At 36.3% G+C, this 16221-nt stretch overlaps 1 non-coding gene across 1 annotated transcript; it reads left to right on the top strand.

Annotated features, from left to right (window-relative positions):
• The first annotated feature begins 15700 nt into the window (after positions 1 to 15700).
• Positions 15701 to 15819, top strand: LOC126019511 (5S ribosomal RNA). The gene has a single exon (XR_007499188.1). It is a non-coding gene; the product is annotated as a 5S ribosomal RNA (ribosomal RNA).
• Positions 15820 to 16221: the final 402 nt, after the last annotated feature.

Raw genomic sequence — 16221 nt, 5'->3', positions numbered from 1 at the left:
TCTATTTCATTTTTTATTTTCCTTATTTCTTGTTTTGTTTTTGTTTTTTCTTTTTTGGCCACACTTGGTGATGCTCCTGGTTCTGAGGTCAGGAATTACTCAGAGGTGCCTTACCACTTATCTCTCCAGCATCAATTTATATTTTACTTTTCAAGATATATTTCACATTTACCTGAGTAAGCAGTCTGAAAATGAGGAAAACTTGTAAGTTAATAAAAATCATTTTTACGTTTATATTTCCAACTAAAAGCACAGATTCCAGTGACAAATTTGAGGTTTAGATATGATTTGGGTATTAAATATAAATTGCAGTTATTCGTTCTTTTTTCTCATAGTGTTATATAGAGAAGTTTACTAGCTAGCAATTTATGCAGGGATTAAAAAATGTTAAAAGAACTATGAACCTTATCATTATAAAAAAAACAGCTCACATGACAGGAACTGGAGATACAGTAGGAAAAGTGTTTGCCTTGCACATTGTCCACCCAGATTCAATGCCCAACACCTAATATTTTACCAGAGACAACCAAGAGTGATTCTTCAGTTCAGAACCAGGAGTAAACCTTGAGCACCACCAGATATTACCCAGAAACAAAAAAATAGTGCCCATTCCAAAGAGATCTAATGATATTTTTTAAAAAAAGGAAGTAACACTCAGAAATACAATATAATGAGAACTTATTATTGAAGACTTTGTTAAAGAAAAAAAGCCTGAATTAATCAAGAACTTAAACTTGCAAACTGAATGTTAGGTAACTGAATACTGGCTATTATAATATATATATATTATATTATATTCCCATAACATACCATCTCAGATTTCCTCTGACATCAGCTTCATCTGAAGTTAACCTTTCTGCCTCAGGTAGAATCACTGATATTTAGCCTCCTACATCACCCCACCTCACTAATACTACCTGGGGCAACAGATTATTTAGTACCCCAAGGCAACTTTTAATCAATGGTTAGTGGTAGTTGATAAATAACTGCATCAGAGGCATTTGGTGTGTATCTGAGTAAAGTAAGGAAGCATTCAGTATGCATCTTAAAGGTTGAGCTCCAGAGCATTTATACCATATGATTATAATTATTATCATTTTATTGTTGTATTGTTAAACAGCCAAATTGGATTTTTTTCTCCTAATCACCATCATTTGTATGATTGTACTCACAAATATTATATATACTCATAAATACTGCATATCTATTTAGGAACTATAAGCTTTGGGGGGAAGCATAAAATCACTGCAGTATCTAATGTTTCTTTTTCTTTTCAATGATGGGAGTTAACATAGCCCTCATTGAGAATCCATACATTTGTTAATAGGATAACAAATTTAATAGCTTATGAGTATTTAGTTGTTTCCTGTTTTAGTGTCACAGCTACTTAAAACTATTTCCTTTAGTCACTTTTTAAATAAAACATCTGCACTTAGACTATGCTCTAGGAGCCTAAACCAAAAGATTTGGGACCTGATAAAGGCAATATGGTCAGATTTCCTTCTTCAATCAGGGATTCCCTGCTGTTTCAGATGATGCTAACATTTCTTCAACACTAACAATGTATATGGGTCTCTTCTAATCAACGTACTTAATCTTCACAACAATCTTATAGAAAAGTGTAGTTTCAGATCTCTATAGTTCCGTTAATGAAATTAAGGATTAGAAATATTAAGAAATTTACTAGTCACACGAAAGTCAAAGTTAGGATTCAAAACCTCAGATTCTTGCTCTAGTATCTAAACTTTTTGGTTTGCTTTTTTTTTTTTTGTGGGGGGGGCACAACCAACTCTGCACTAAGAAATCACTCCTGGCCAGTGGAGAAAAGGGAGATCATATGGGATGCAAGACAAATGCCCAATACACTGTACTACCTCTTTAGGCCCTAGTCTCTGAATTTTAATTGAGGGGTGAGAAGGGCACACACAGAGGTGCTCAGGAGTTACTCCTGGCACTGAGCTCAGAAATCACTCCTGGCAGAGTTGCGATCTATGGGAAGCTGAGGATTGAACTCTGATTGGCCACGTGTAAGGCAAATGCCCCATTCCTTGTGCTATTGCTCCAGCCATATTTGAGGTGGTTTTTTTTTTAAATAATATCTTTATTTAGGCACCATGATTACAAACATGCTTGTAGTTGAATTTCAGTTATAGAAAGAACACCCCCCCCCCCTTCACCAATGCTACAGTAGAGAGTGTGCTTATCTTGCATGTAACCAATCCAGGTTCAATCCCTAGCATTATAGGTAGTCTTCCAAACTGCCATTAGTGATTACTAAAGCAGTAGTAGGACCTATTCACTGCCAGGTGTGAGCCCCCTAAAATAAAATAATAAATAATCACTCAATGTTTAGTGTTATTTTCAATAGCAGCATGCAATTAAAATCATGTAGGCAGAATTAACATGTATAAATCTAAATAATGCTTACAGACTAAATACAGTTTGTAATTTTAGAGACACACTTTGAAAGTAGGCTTAGTTACTTGGAGTCCCTAAATAAAATTCATTGTAAAATTAAGATATGGGAAAATTTAGGGCAAGGACTGAGGAGATATGTGGGAAAGAGTAAGTCTTTCTTTAGTTTGTATTTTAGGTGGAAAAGAGGTCTTGTACATCTGTGAAAATATCCTCACTATCCTATCCTTTGTGGTTTGTTTTTTGTCTTTTTCTCTTTACTTTTGCATTGTTCCTTAGAGAGCTCATTTAAATCTGTAACCTCAGCTGTTGTCTATATTTAAAATGCCCCAAAAGTAATCAGATATTTTACTGTTTTAAATTTCAAACTTGCATGTTTAATATTTTATTAAATATTTGTAAAAATTATTAAAAAAACACAAATTCATGGCTTATTATAATTTCAAGACAGATAATGCCTTAACATTAAATTATCTGAATTAGGAAGAAAAATGTCCCAACCAGATCCAGAAAGCTATCTTTCATACACCCAACTAAAAATATTTTCAGAAAATCATATCAATGAAAACTGAATGGTATCCAAATTTTACAGCAGGTAGGGTGCTTGCTTTGAATGTATCCAATCTGGGATTTGTCTCCAGCATTCCACAAGGTACTCTTAACCCCACCAGAAGTCATCCCAGAGCAGAGACTTATTCCTATAAGTCCTGTGCATCTCTAGATGTGACCAAAAAGCAAATCAACCCATAAATAAACATATGGGGAAAAAAAGAAACAAAATCTGTATTTAAAAAAAGAGAGAAACTAGTAGCAATCTCATGGTGAATATATAATCATCAATAGGAAAAAGAAAATATGTGCAAAAACACTAAAAATGAATCTAATCTTATAAACTAAGACACTGCTATACAGGATTAAGAATGTATTTGATTTAAAGTAATAATTTTGAAAAGACGCAATTACTCAGAGATTAGTCCTGGGATTAAGGAGTGAATGGAAAACATAATTATTATGTTGGCATTTCACTTAATTTGGGAAAAATAATTAACTAGCTTAATTTATTATTCTTTCTTAAAAATAAATGCTATATCAATATACCATAATACAGAACAAAATAAATTATAATGGAGTAATAGTTTATGTGTCAGAAGTTAAAAAATGTTTCATCACCCTTATCATTAAGGGTGATGAAAGTTGGGTAAATTAGGCTAAAGGGATAAAAATATGATGAAGAATAGAATTGAACCTTTAGTAGTGAATTGAATGTAGTATATATTTTTTAAATAGAAATTACTGCATTAAGTAGAAAATTTTGCTAGCTAAAAATCAGCATATATCTGAAACTCATATACTGTTATAGTACAATATCACATCCATTAAATAATAAAAAATGATGGAAGCCAAAGATATAAAACATGGTTATTACGCATGCCTTGCCTGTGGCCTACTCAGATTCAGTCTCCAATATTGAGTCCCTGACACACCACCAGGCGTAATCCCTGAGTATTTATGTTAAAACATGTATCTTCCTTTTGTCCTTTATCTGTAGTAATTATTCTCTTCATTTGTTGACAAAACTTTTAATCACATTTTCTTGCTTTATTTTAAATGCATCCATGACTGAAAGTGTCAATAAATTTACTCCAATTTTCATATAACTTTAGTTCCTATGACTCTACTGAAATATCCATTTTGAAGTCTCCCATAATATCTTGACTCCTCAAATCTGAAGTTTTCCAGACTGAATTCTCATTAGTTGAGTTTTTACTTTCTAAAATTCCTTTCCAATTTGTTCTTATAAATCATGTAAATTAATAAATTTATCATCTTGAATAATTTCAATTATATAAAATCTAAGTTACCACATATATAAAATGAGTACTTAGCTTCTTTTTTCTCAACGTGCTAAAAAGATTAAATAAAATAATAAGTAAGCATAATTATTACTTTATTTTATTTTAATCTACATTTATCTTTAATAAAAATATGTGTGATTTAATTAACAATGTGAATATTTAATATTAATATACATTTTTCCTATAAGTTCCAAGACAACTAACACTATTTATATCCCTGTTTTCTTCACAACTGATTTTTCTTTAGCTGTTGTTTTGGATTCTTGCCCAGCAATGCTAGGTTTTTCTTCTGATTTTCTCCTCAATAGTTACTACAGACTTTACTCAAGGATCGCACTCCTGACAGTGACCAAGAGATCATTTGTGGTGTCAAGGATTAAACTGGCTTGGGTGCATCCAAGGCAAGCAACTAACTCCTAGCCTGATAATTTATTCTCTATTTATAAAGGTTCATTTTTTCTTCTATTACACAACTAATAAGACTATGTCTGGGACTGCATATGAGAATAATTTTTTCTTCCTTTCTATTCCACTATGTTTAATCACTATGTTTTAACTGCCTGTTTTAAATATTTGTTCTTTCTCTATCCCATCTACTGCCAACATATTTTCTGGCCTAATGGTTTGTATTGTCTCAACTCTAAAACATCTCTTTCCATTATACTTTAATGTTAAATAATGGAACATTTTTTAGAAAATTAGTCACATAATCTTCAATTCACCATTAAAACAACTAAATATCTCTCCATTTTTATAAGCTTAAATCCAAATAATCTAGAACATCTCTATCTGATTTCATGTTTTTATGACAATGTATATGACCATCTCTCCCCATTACCTAATTTTAAACCTGTGCACAGAGATTCATAAATTTATGGCATTTGCCTATGACATTTTCTCAGTGGAAGTTTACTTCTTGCTTTATCAACCAAGAAAACTTTTTAAAATTAAATTACCATGAATACAGAATTAAAAAGTTGTAGTTGACTGTCAGTCATATAACCAGACAAACTTGCCTACTCTAATGTCATAAGCCAAGCTTTCACAAACTTCCTAAGTGAAATATTTTCCCCTTTTCTCTGCTTCTATAGGTTTTAAACCTATCATTATTAATATTTGTAATATACGATCTATTTTTGCTTCTAACTCAATTTGGTTTATTTCTAGCTTATTAATTATTTTTTGTTGTTTGTTTGTTTTGGGCCACACCCGGTGATGCTCAGGGGTTACTCCTGGCTATGCACTCAGAACCTGCTCCTGGCTTGGGGGACTATATAGGACTCAGGGGGATCAAACCGCAGTCCATCCTAGGTTAATCAGGTGCAAGGTAAATGCCCTACCGCTTGCTTCACTGCTCTGGCCCTAAACTTATTAATTCTTTTTTTGTTTTTGTTTTTGTTTTGGGGGGGAGGTCACACCCGGCAGTGCTCAGGGGCCACTCCTGGCTCTGCGCTCAGAAATCGATCCTGGCAGGCTTGGGAGACCATATGGGATGCCAGGATTAGAACCACCGTCCTTCAGCATGCAAGGCAAACGCCCTGCCTCCATGCCATCTCTCCTACCCTTTATTAATTCTTTCAAAGATTGTCACTTATCTTATACTTACCATCTGACAAAGGCAAGTTTTTCAATAAATATCTGTTTAATGAATTAAAACATTATCACAAATACATGTATTCACTTTTTACTTATACATAATTTTACCCAAACACATATAGTATAAGCCATTAGCAGAAAAATATGAGTTAAATAAAAAAAGTTCAGTGTCTATTAGTGTGGAATATCCTCCAAATAATGTTTTGAACTAAAATAGTATACTTTTTTCCTTCCTACTTTGAGTTCCAGAAGATTATACAATGCATAAATTATTAATTTTTAGTATGTTATTATAAAGTATGTTCAATATGGCAGAGGTTTTGCATATTAGCTATTGGGTTTTACAATAACAGAAGTCTAAATTAGCTTTTATATTAATTTTATTTTCTAAATCCATAGAATTTCAAAATCAGAAGGCCAGATACCCCTGTGGCTATTTACTTGTGATCATGGAAAATGTAAAAGACTTAAAAACAGAGTCAGCAAAAAAAGCAAAGGGTTATTTAATAGGTCAATGTGAGAGGTTGTTACCCTTTAAGTTCTAGGGATCTTCTGTGAAGATTTTGATCCTGCATAATCTTTTTGGATCAAAATTTCTGTACTGAAGTCTATGCAGGGAGAATTAAAGATAAGCATCATCTGTTACTACCAAAAGTGAAAGACAGTACTGAAGAGTAAAGGATAGTTCTTTAAAAGTTCTGCAGAATTTCATTCACAGAAGCAGTCACTTGAATATATTTCCTACTCTCACCTGTGGGGCTGCTCAGATATTCACTGAGCAAAGAAGTCACTGATGAGAGGTTTTGAAAACTGGGCATTAGACAGTGAAGACTGACTGTAACCTGAAGATTCAAAACCCATCGAGAAGTTGTCACTGAATTTCTATTCCTGTATATTTTCTTTCTCCATCATAAATTTTTGCCAACCACTTATCTCAAAGTCACAAACCTAAATTCTCCAAGGGCCCAAAACAGTGTATTTTCCTAAGAGAAAGTTATTAAAAATAAGTGCCTGCAAGCTGAAGTAAACAGTGCATTCCCATGAGTTCTGACTTCTTAATATACTCTGAAATATTTTAGATATAGTATGCTTGTATATTTATATATAGTATATATAATAAATATATATTTATATATAGTATGCTTTGATATTTATATCAAAATATATGAAAGGATGGAGCAGTAGCACAATGGGGAAACTTTACAAGCGGCTAGATCCCCAGCATTGCCTATGGCTGCTGAGTCTGCCAGGAATAATTTCTGAATACAGAGCCAGGAGTAACCCCTAAATACCACCTAGTGTGGCCCACAAACAAACAAACAAAATGTTCGGGGCTAGAATGATAGCCTAGTGAGTAGGACTGCACATGGTCTACTAGGTTTGATTCCTGGCATCCCAATGGTTCCCTGAGCACTGCTAGGAGTGATTTCTGAGCACAGAGCCAGTAATAACCCCTGAGCATTGCCAGGTGTGGCCCAAAAATCTATACATTTATTATTTACTTATTATTTTATTATGTATTATTTATTTATTATACATTTATTATTGATCCCAGTAATTTTATTCTAGGTGCCCAAGAAAAATTAAAAACACTACTAAACAAAATATGCTATAATTATTTTACAGGTTTATCAAAGTAATCCAAAAATTAAAAATTCCAAATTGTTTTATTTTTCCCAAATTATTTCAATAGATAATGAGCAAATAAACACTGGCATATCTTTATGAGGTCAGTAATTATTTTTGAAATTTTTTATTTTGAATTTTATTGATTTTCTTAATTGGAGCAGCAGTTAACTGGGGGGATAGTTTATAAAATAGTTCAATATAATAGAGGTACAAAATAATAATCTTATGCAAAAAAATTTTACACATCTCAATCGTAACTAGATCGTTACATTGGTTCACTCATTTGTCTAAAGTATTTTTACTATGTTTAGAAATTTGTGATGTGTTATACTAAAATTACATATTCATAAATATAATTTTCTAAAATATAATGTAATTATCTATTTTAATTTAGGAAAATTCAAAAATAAAATTATTAAAATAGTAGCTTAGGTGAAAAAGTGTTCAGTAAACTTAAGACAAAAATGCTAAGACAGAATATATATTTCCACATTATCAGTATAAGGGTTTGTAGAAATATTAACCTACTATAGAACTTTTACAATATTACTATTAATGATAAGTAACCTAAGATATTTGAGTAATATAAAGAAACATTGGCAACTTAGTTATAATGTAGAGAAAGCAAAATAAAAAATAAAACCCAATAGGTTTTTCTTTTAACAGTAAGTGTATAGCACAGAATGGAACACGAGATTTTTAGAGTGAGGTAAAAATTATAACTTTCTTCAAAGAAAAATATCTTATACTGTTTTTTTGTTATTAACAGTCTTGCTCTGAAGTATTATAAGTATCTTTTCAATCCTGTACTCTAGGATGTTAATGTATAAACAATGCACGCACTTATATCTGACCTCTACAGTAAGTTGTACACAATGTTCACCTTAGTCACCACTACTACTTGCCCTGTCCTGTTCCTAGCTACAGACCTTGAAGGTTTTGTGTAATTGACTCTTTAACAGCAGTTGCCACAGATTATTCAGAATTCAGGGTTTTGTATTCCAACTTTATGGGTTACAAGTCACCAAACCAACCTCTTCACTGATACCCTATACCACTCGATCCACTGTCACTGCATACTCTATAAAGTCCTTGCCCACAGGCGAAGGTCTTTCCTTACCAAACTCAATCTGCAACATCTATAGTAGTTGATTGCTTCTTCCAAAAGACAGATATCTAAGCAATGTACAAGGAATCAGAGAAAATTAAGAAACCTTCAGCTATAAATGGAATGCAAGAGATCTTTAGTAATTAACTTAAAAATATAGATATAAAAACTATTAAAATATTAGTAAACTATATAGATGGGTCAGTGGTCTCATAAACATTCCTTAGATCATCAGGTACTCAAGGTTTAGGGGTTGTTTTTTTTTTGGAGATTTTATCTTTTCTGTTTTGTTTTGTTTTGTGGTCACATCCAGTGGTACTCTGGGGTCTACTTTCTGGTTCTGCATTCAGGAATAACTCCTGGTGGGCTCAGAACCCCAAAATTACATGTCCCCTAAATACCACAGGTGTAGCCCTGGAGGAACCTGAGCAATAGCACTACCAGTTATGACCTTAATAGTTCTAACTTACTACAAGGGTTTTCATGGTGCTTCCAAGCACTATCAGGCCAGAATAGCACTGTGTTTCAAATACAATTTGGACTGAAACTCCTTGAAGATGCCTTTAGTCTCAATGTCATGGAGTATTTTACCGATGTGTTGTTCTATATACCATATGGTATCATGTCTGATAGCAAAAGCGGTCCTGAGAGGAAAATTTATAGCTCTACAAGCACATATTAGGAAGGAAGAAGGGGCATACCTGAATAACTTAATGACGCAGCTCAAAAAATTAGAAAATGATCAACAAAAGGAGCCAAAAATAGGGAGACAGAAGGAAATAACAAAGCTGAAAGCAGAACTCAATGAAGTGGAAAACCAAAAAACAATTCGGAAGATCAACGAAAGCAAAAGTTGGTTCTTTGAAAAAATAAACAAGATTGTAAGACCATTGGCAAAACTCACAAAGAAAGAGAGAGAGAGAAATTTGATAACCCGTATTTAAAATGAAAAGGGGGAGATCACAACAGATATTGCAGAGATCCAAAGGGTAATCAGAGATTACTTTGAGAAATGTTATGCTACTAAACATGAGAACCTAGAAGAAATGGAAAAATTCTTGGACACTTATAATCTTCCACATTTAAATAAGGAGGATGTAGCATATCTAAAACCCCCATCACTACTGAGGAAATTGAAACTGTAATAAACATCTGCCCCAAAAGAAAAGCCCAGGCCCAGATGGTTTTCCTAATGAATTTTTTCAAATCTTTCAAGAGGAGCTACTACCAATCCTAGCCAAGCTCTTCCATGAAATTGAAAAAACGGGAACACTCCCAAACAGCTTCTATGAAGCCAACATAACTTTGATACCAAAACCAGACAGAGACGCTGCCAAAAAAGAAAATTACAGACCAATATCCCTGATGAATGCTGATGCAAAGATCTTCAACAAAATCCTGGCAAATAGGATCCAATGCATCACCAAGAAGATCATACACTATGACCAAGTAGGTTTCATCCCAAGCAAGGCGGGAATGGAAGGAACCTTTCTCAATCTAGTTGAAGCCATCTACCACAGCCAATGGCAAATATCATCCTCAATGGAGAAAAACTAAAAGCCTTTCCTCTAAATTCTGGTACAAGACAAGGCTGTCCTTTATCACCACTCCTCTTCAACATAATACTGGAAGTTCTTGCTATAGCGATCAGGCAAGAAAAAGATATCAAGGGAATCCAGATAGGAAAGGAATAAGTCAAGCTCTCATTGTTTGCAGACAACATGATACTCTACTTAGAAAACCCTAAAGACTCTACTAAAAAGCTTCTAGAAACAACAGATTCATATAGCAAGGTGGCAGGCTACAAAATCAACCTACAGAAATACACCAATAATGATAGGGAAGAGATGGAAGTCAGGAAGGCAATCCCATTCACAATAGTGCCACACAAACTCAAATATCTTGGAGTCAACTTGACCAAAGACATGAAGGACCTATACAAAGAAAACTATGAAGCCCTGCTCCAAGAAATAAGAGAGGACACACGGAAATGGAAACACACACCCTGCTCATGGATTGGCAGGATTAATATCATTAAAATGGCAATACTCCTCAAAGCATTATACAGATTTAATGTGATCCCCTTAAAAATACCCATGACATTCTTCAAAGAAGTGGATCAAGCACTAATAAAGTTCATCTGGAACAATAAACACCCTCGAATAGCTAAAGCACTCCTAGAAAAAAGGAAAATGGGAGGCATTACTTTCCCCAACTTTAAACTGTACTACAAAGCAATAGTTGTTAAAACAGCATGGTATTGGAAATAAGACAGACCCTCAGATCAGTGGAATAGGCTTGAGTTCTCAGAGAACATTCCCCAGACATACAATTACCTAATTTTTGACAAAGGAACAAGAAATCTAAGTGGAGCAGGGAAAATTTCTTCAACAATTGGTGCTGGCAGAACTGGTTAGCCACTTGCAAAAAAAAGCGAACATAGACCCCCCAGTTAACATCATGTACAAAGGTAAAATCCAAATGGATTAAAGAACTTGATATCAGACCTGATACCATAAGGTATATAGAACAACATGTCGGTAAAACACTCCATGACATTGAGACTAAAGGCATCTTCAAGGAGGAAACTGCACTTTCCAAACAAGTGGAAGCAGAGATCAACAGATGGGAATACATTAAGCTGAGAAGCTTTTGTACCTCAAAAGAAATAGTGCCCAGGATACGAGTCACCCACTGAGTGGGAGAAACTATTCACCCAACACCCTTCAGATAAGGGGCTAATATCCAAAATATACAGGGCACTGACAGAACTTTACAAGAAAAAACATCTAATCCCATCAAAAAATGGGGAGAAGCAGTGAACAGACACTTTGATAAAAAAAGAAATACAAATGGCCAAAAGGCACATGAAAAAATGCTCCTCGTCACTAATCATCAGGGAGATGCAAATCAAAACAATGAGATACCACCTCACACCACAGAGATTGGCACACATCACAAAGAATGAGAACAATCAGTGCTGGCGGGGATGTGGAAAGGAACTTTTATCCACTGCTATTGGGAATGCCGCCTAGTCCAACCTCTATGGAAAGCGATATGGAGATTCCTCCAAAATCTGGAAATTGAGCTCCCATTCGACCCAGCTATTCCACTCCTAGGGATATACCCTAGGAGCACAAGAATACAATACAAAAACCCCTTCCTCACACCTATATTTATTGCAGCACTATTCACAATAGCCAGGCTCTGGAAACAACCAAGATGCCCTTCAACAGACGAATGGCTAAAGAAACTGTGGTACATATACACAATGGAATATTATGCAGCCGTCAGGAGAGATGAAGTCATGAAATTTTCCTATACATGGATGTACATGGAATCTTTCATGCTGAGTAAAATAAGTCAGAGGGAGAGAGAGAGATGCAGAATAGTCTCACTTATCTATGGGTTTTAAGAAAAAAAAAGTCATTTTTGCAACAATCCTCAGAGACAATGAGAGGAGGGCTGGAACACCAGCTCACTCCATGAAGCTCACCACAAAGAGTGGTGAGTATAGCTATAGAAATAACTACACAGAGAACTACCATAATCATGTGAATGAATGAGAGAACTGGTAAGTCTGTCTGGAGTACAGGTAGGGGTGGGGTGGGATGGAGGGAGATTTGGGACATTGGTGGTGGGAATGTTGCACTGGTGACGGGGGTGTTCTTAACATGACTGAAACCTAATCACAATCATTTATGTAATCAAGATGTTCAAATAAAGAAGAAAAATAAAAAATAAATATCACACTAATAAAGATAACTACATGGTGCAAAGTCAGATTCAGAATACTCCAAAAGTGTGAGATGTTGTAGTGTTATCCACTAAATGCTAGTATAAGTGTTAAAAAACAAAAGAATCAAAATAATTCCTAAATAATTCATAAAATAAATTGAAGAAAATGGACAAACACTCTATCTAATATTGACCTCTGTGGTATTGGCAGTGTTTCTTCTGCATTAGCTAAAAGGAAAAAGACAAGAGTAAACAAATGAGCTTATACATAAATAAAAATCTATTGCACTGGAGAAAAAATATATCACTGTGGGAGAAAACATTCACATACCATACACATGACAAAGTTTATTTATCCATGACATAAAAAAATATCTACAATATTCAACAATGAGAAAAAAAATCAGAAAAATTGGAATAAAGAACTAAACAGAATTTTCCCAGACATACAGTTGGCCAGAAGGCACTTGAACACACTTGTTATCAGTTATTATCAATGAAATTCAGATAAAAAAGATAAGAACCATAAAACATTTGTCAGAACCTCCTCCAATCTTATGGAGTGTTGCTTAAATATTATATGCATGCAACTATTACTAACAATATTGTAAATACTGGTGTTTCAAATTAGAAAGTTAATTACTTAAAAATATAGGTACATTAAATAAATAAAAAGGCAAAAATGAGTGCTAGCCAGGATGTATATAAAAAGAAAGCAGTGTGGAGATTTCTCAAAATATTACAAAGTAAGTTGGTAGAGTGATAGTACAGTGGGTAAAGCACTTGCTTTTTGCACGGCCCATCCGGGCTCAGTCATTGGCATCCCAAACAGTCTCCCAAGCCAGAGTGATTCTTGAGTTCCAGCAAGGAGTAACAGCTGAGCATTGTTGAGTATGACCCCATCAAAAATAAATAACACAAGACAATTCATTAGTTGTCATCTATCCGAAGAATACAAAAATACTAACTCAAGTAAAAAATGCACAAATATCTTTTCAGTGTTATTTACAATTGCCAATTGTAAATACTCAAGTGCTCAGTGACAGATGAGTTTATAAAGAAGTGCTCTCTCTAATATGTAAATATATAAATCAAATTTATCTTTCACTTCAACTTGTATGGAACTATAGGGTGCCATAGTAATAAGGCAGAATAAATCCCAATCTGATTCATAAGAACCATATACCTTTAAAACCTTATATGCCCATAAACAATACAAGGGTAGATAATGCCAATAAAAACAAATCTTAAACACTCTCCATAAAGTTGAGAGGATGGAAGAGTGCTAAAACTGTTGAAAGGACCAATGATATTACTGCATTATATGTAGGCATATAATATTGTGCCTCTAATATATACAGAATTTCCACTCTGCAATACAATGTTTTCTCATTAAAAATTAAATCTAGGGGCTGGAGTGATAGCAAAGTGGTAGGGAATTTGTCTTACATGTGGTTGACGTGGGATGGAACCGGGTTCCATCCCAGCATCCTGTATGGCCCCTTAAGCCTGCCAGGAGCAATTTCTGAGTGCAGAGCCAGGAGTAACCTCTGAGTACTGCCCAATGTGCACCCCCCCCAAAAAAAAACAGAAAAATATAAACTACTTTAGACACACATAATAGTTAGTGAATTTAAATAAAAGACCTATTTGTTGCATAGAGAGAGAGGAAGGAAGGAAGGAAGGAAGGAAGGAAGGAAGGAAGGAAGGAAGGAAGGAAGGAAGGAAGGAAGGAAGGAAGGAAGGAAGGAAGGAAGGAAGGAAGGAAGGAAGGGAAGGAAGGAAGGAAGGAAGGAAGGAAGGAAGGAAGGAAGGAAGGAAGGAAGGAGGAAGGAAGGAAGGTCAGAAGAAAGGAAGGAAGGAAGGAAGGAAGGAAGGAGGGAAGGAAGGAGGGAAGGAGGGAGGGAAGGAAGGAAGGAGGGAGGGAGGGAGGGAAGGAAGGAAGGAAGGAAGGAAGGAGGGAGGGAGGGAGGGAAGGAAGGAAGGAGGGAGGGAGGGAAGGAAGGAGGGAAGGAGGGAAGGAAGGAAGGAGGGAGGGAGGGAAGGAGGGAAGGAGGGAGGGAAGGAAGGAAGGAAGGAGGGAGGGAGGGAAGGAAGGAAGGAAGGAGGGAGGGAGGGAGGGAAGGAGGGAAGGAGGGAGGGAAGGAAGGAAGGAGGGAGGGAGGGAGGGAAGGAGGGAAGGAGGGAGGGAAGGAAGGAGGGAAGGAGGGAGGGAAGGAAGGAAGGAGGGAGGGAGGGAAGGAAGGAAGGAAGGAGGGAGGGAGGGAAGGAAGGAAGGAGGGAGGGAAGGAAGGAAGGAAGGAAGGAGGGAGGGAGGGAGGGAAGGAGAGAGGGAGGGAGGGAGAGAAGGAAGGAGGGAAAGAAGGAAGGAGGGAAAGAAGGAAGGAGGGAAGGAAGGAGGGAGGGAGGGAGGGAGGGAGAGAAGGAGGGAGGGAGGGAGAGAAGGAAGGAGGGAAAGAAGGAAGGAGGGAAAGAAGGAAGGAGGGAAGGAGGGAGGGAGGGAGAGAAGGAAGGAGGGAAAGAAGGAAGGAGGGAAGGAGGGAGGGAGGGAGGGAGAGAAGGAGGGAGGGAAGGAGGGAGGGAAAGAAGAAAGGAGGGAGGGAGGGAGGGAAGGAAGGAGGGAGGGAGGGATAGAAGGAGGGAGGGAGGGAAGGAAGGAAGGAGGGAGGGAGGGAAGGAAGGAAGGAAGGAAGGAAGGAAGGAAGGAAGGAAGGAAGGAGGGAGGGAGGGAGGGAGGGAAGGAAGGAAGGAAGGAGGGAGGGAGGGAGGGAGGGAAGGAAGGAAGGAAGGAGGGAGGGAGGGAGGGAAGGAAGGAAGGGAACCTAATAGTTCTATACAGAGCATCCCATCCTATGACAGAATGCAAAAAAAAATCATGTTTTTTTCAATAAAAAAATTATGAATATGGAGGAAAAAAATTTACAAATATGTTGAAAATTACAGCCCTGAGTAACCAATCGGTGAAAGATGAAGAAGAGAAAGAAAAAAATATTTTTTTCTAAGCTTTTTTGTTCTATCTTTTCTACCAAAACTTATTATATTATTCCCTTTCTGGTAGAGGCAACTGTCCCCCACAGCACCAGTACCACACACACACACACACACACACACACACACACACACACACACACACACACACACACACACACAATCAGTGTAGAACTAGAGCACAGGAAAGTGTTTATCCCTCCAAACCAAAGAAGAAAGCAGATGGTAAAGCTGGACAGAGTAAGATAGGTTCTCATCACGTCAGTACTGCAGCAGGCACTTACAGCATTTCAAAGTGTGGCATACGTCCCAATTTGAACTCCTTTTCCTTAAAACTAAGTGAGATATGGGTTATAAAGATTTAATACCTGTCTACAGCCATACCATCCTGAACGCGCCCGATCATGTCTGATCTCGGAAGCTAAGCAGTGTCGGGCCTGGTTAGTAATTGGATGGGAGACCTCCTGAGAATACCGGGTGCTGTAGGCTTAAAAAAAAAAAAGATCTAATACCTAAGTATGATGTTTGTCCTACAAAAAATTAACCTGAATTCTATTCCCTGCACCCAAAAATACTGCTGAGAACCGGGAGAAAGCACCTAAGCATAGGGAAAACAGGGAACGAAATGGTTATAATTTATATATATATTCGTGTGTGTGTGTGTGTGTGTGTGTGTGTGTGTGTGTGTGTGTGTGTGTGTTTTGCTGTTGTGGGAAGGGGCATAACTAGATTTGCTTAGAGTTTATTACTGGCTCTGCAAGTACAGGGATACTCTTGGTAGCATTAGTGGAGGATATATAAACTGCCTAAAACTGAAGTCCTATTTAATGTGCAAGGCAAACACCCTGCTTCCTGTACTTACAGCTCTGGCTCCAGAAATAGTTAGAATTT

The sequence above is a fragment of the Suncus etruscus genome, chromosome 9 (genome assembly GCF_024139225.1).
Source record: "Suncus etruscus isolate mSunEtr1 chromosome 9, mSunEtr1.pri.cur, whole genome shotgun sequence".
Taxonomy (NCBI): Eukaryota; Metazoa; Chordata; class Mammalia; order Eulipotyphla; family Soricidae; genus Suncus; species Suncus etruscus.
This window is presented reverse-complemented; position numbering and strand designations above follow the sequence as displayed.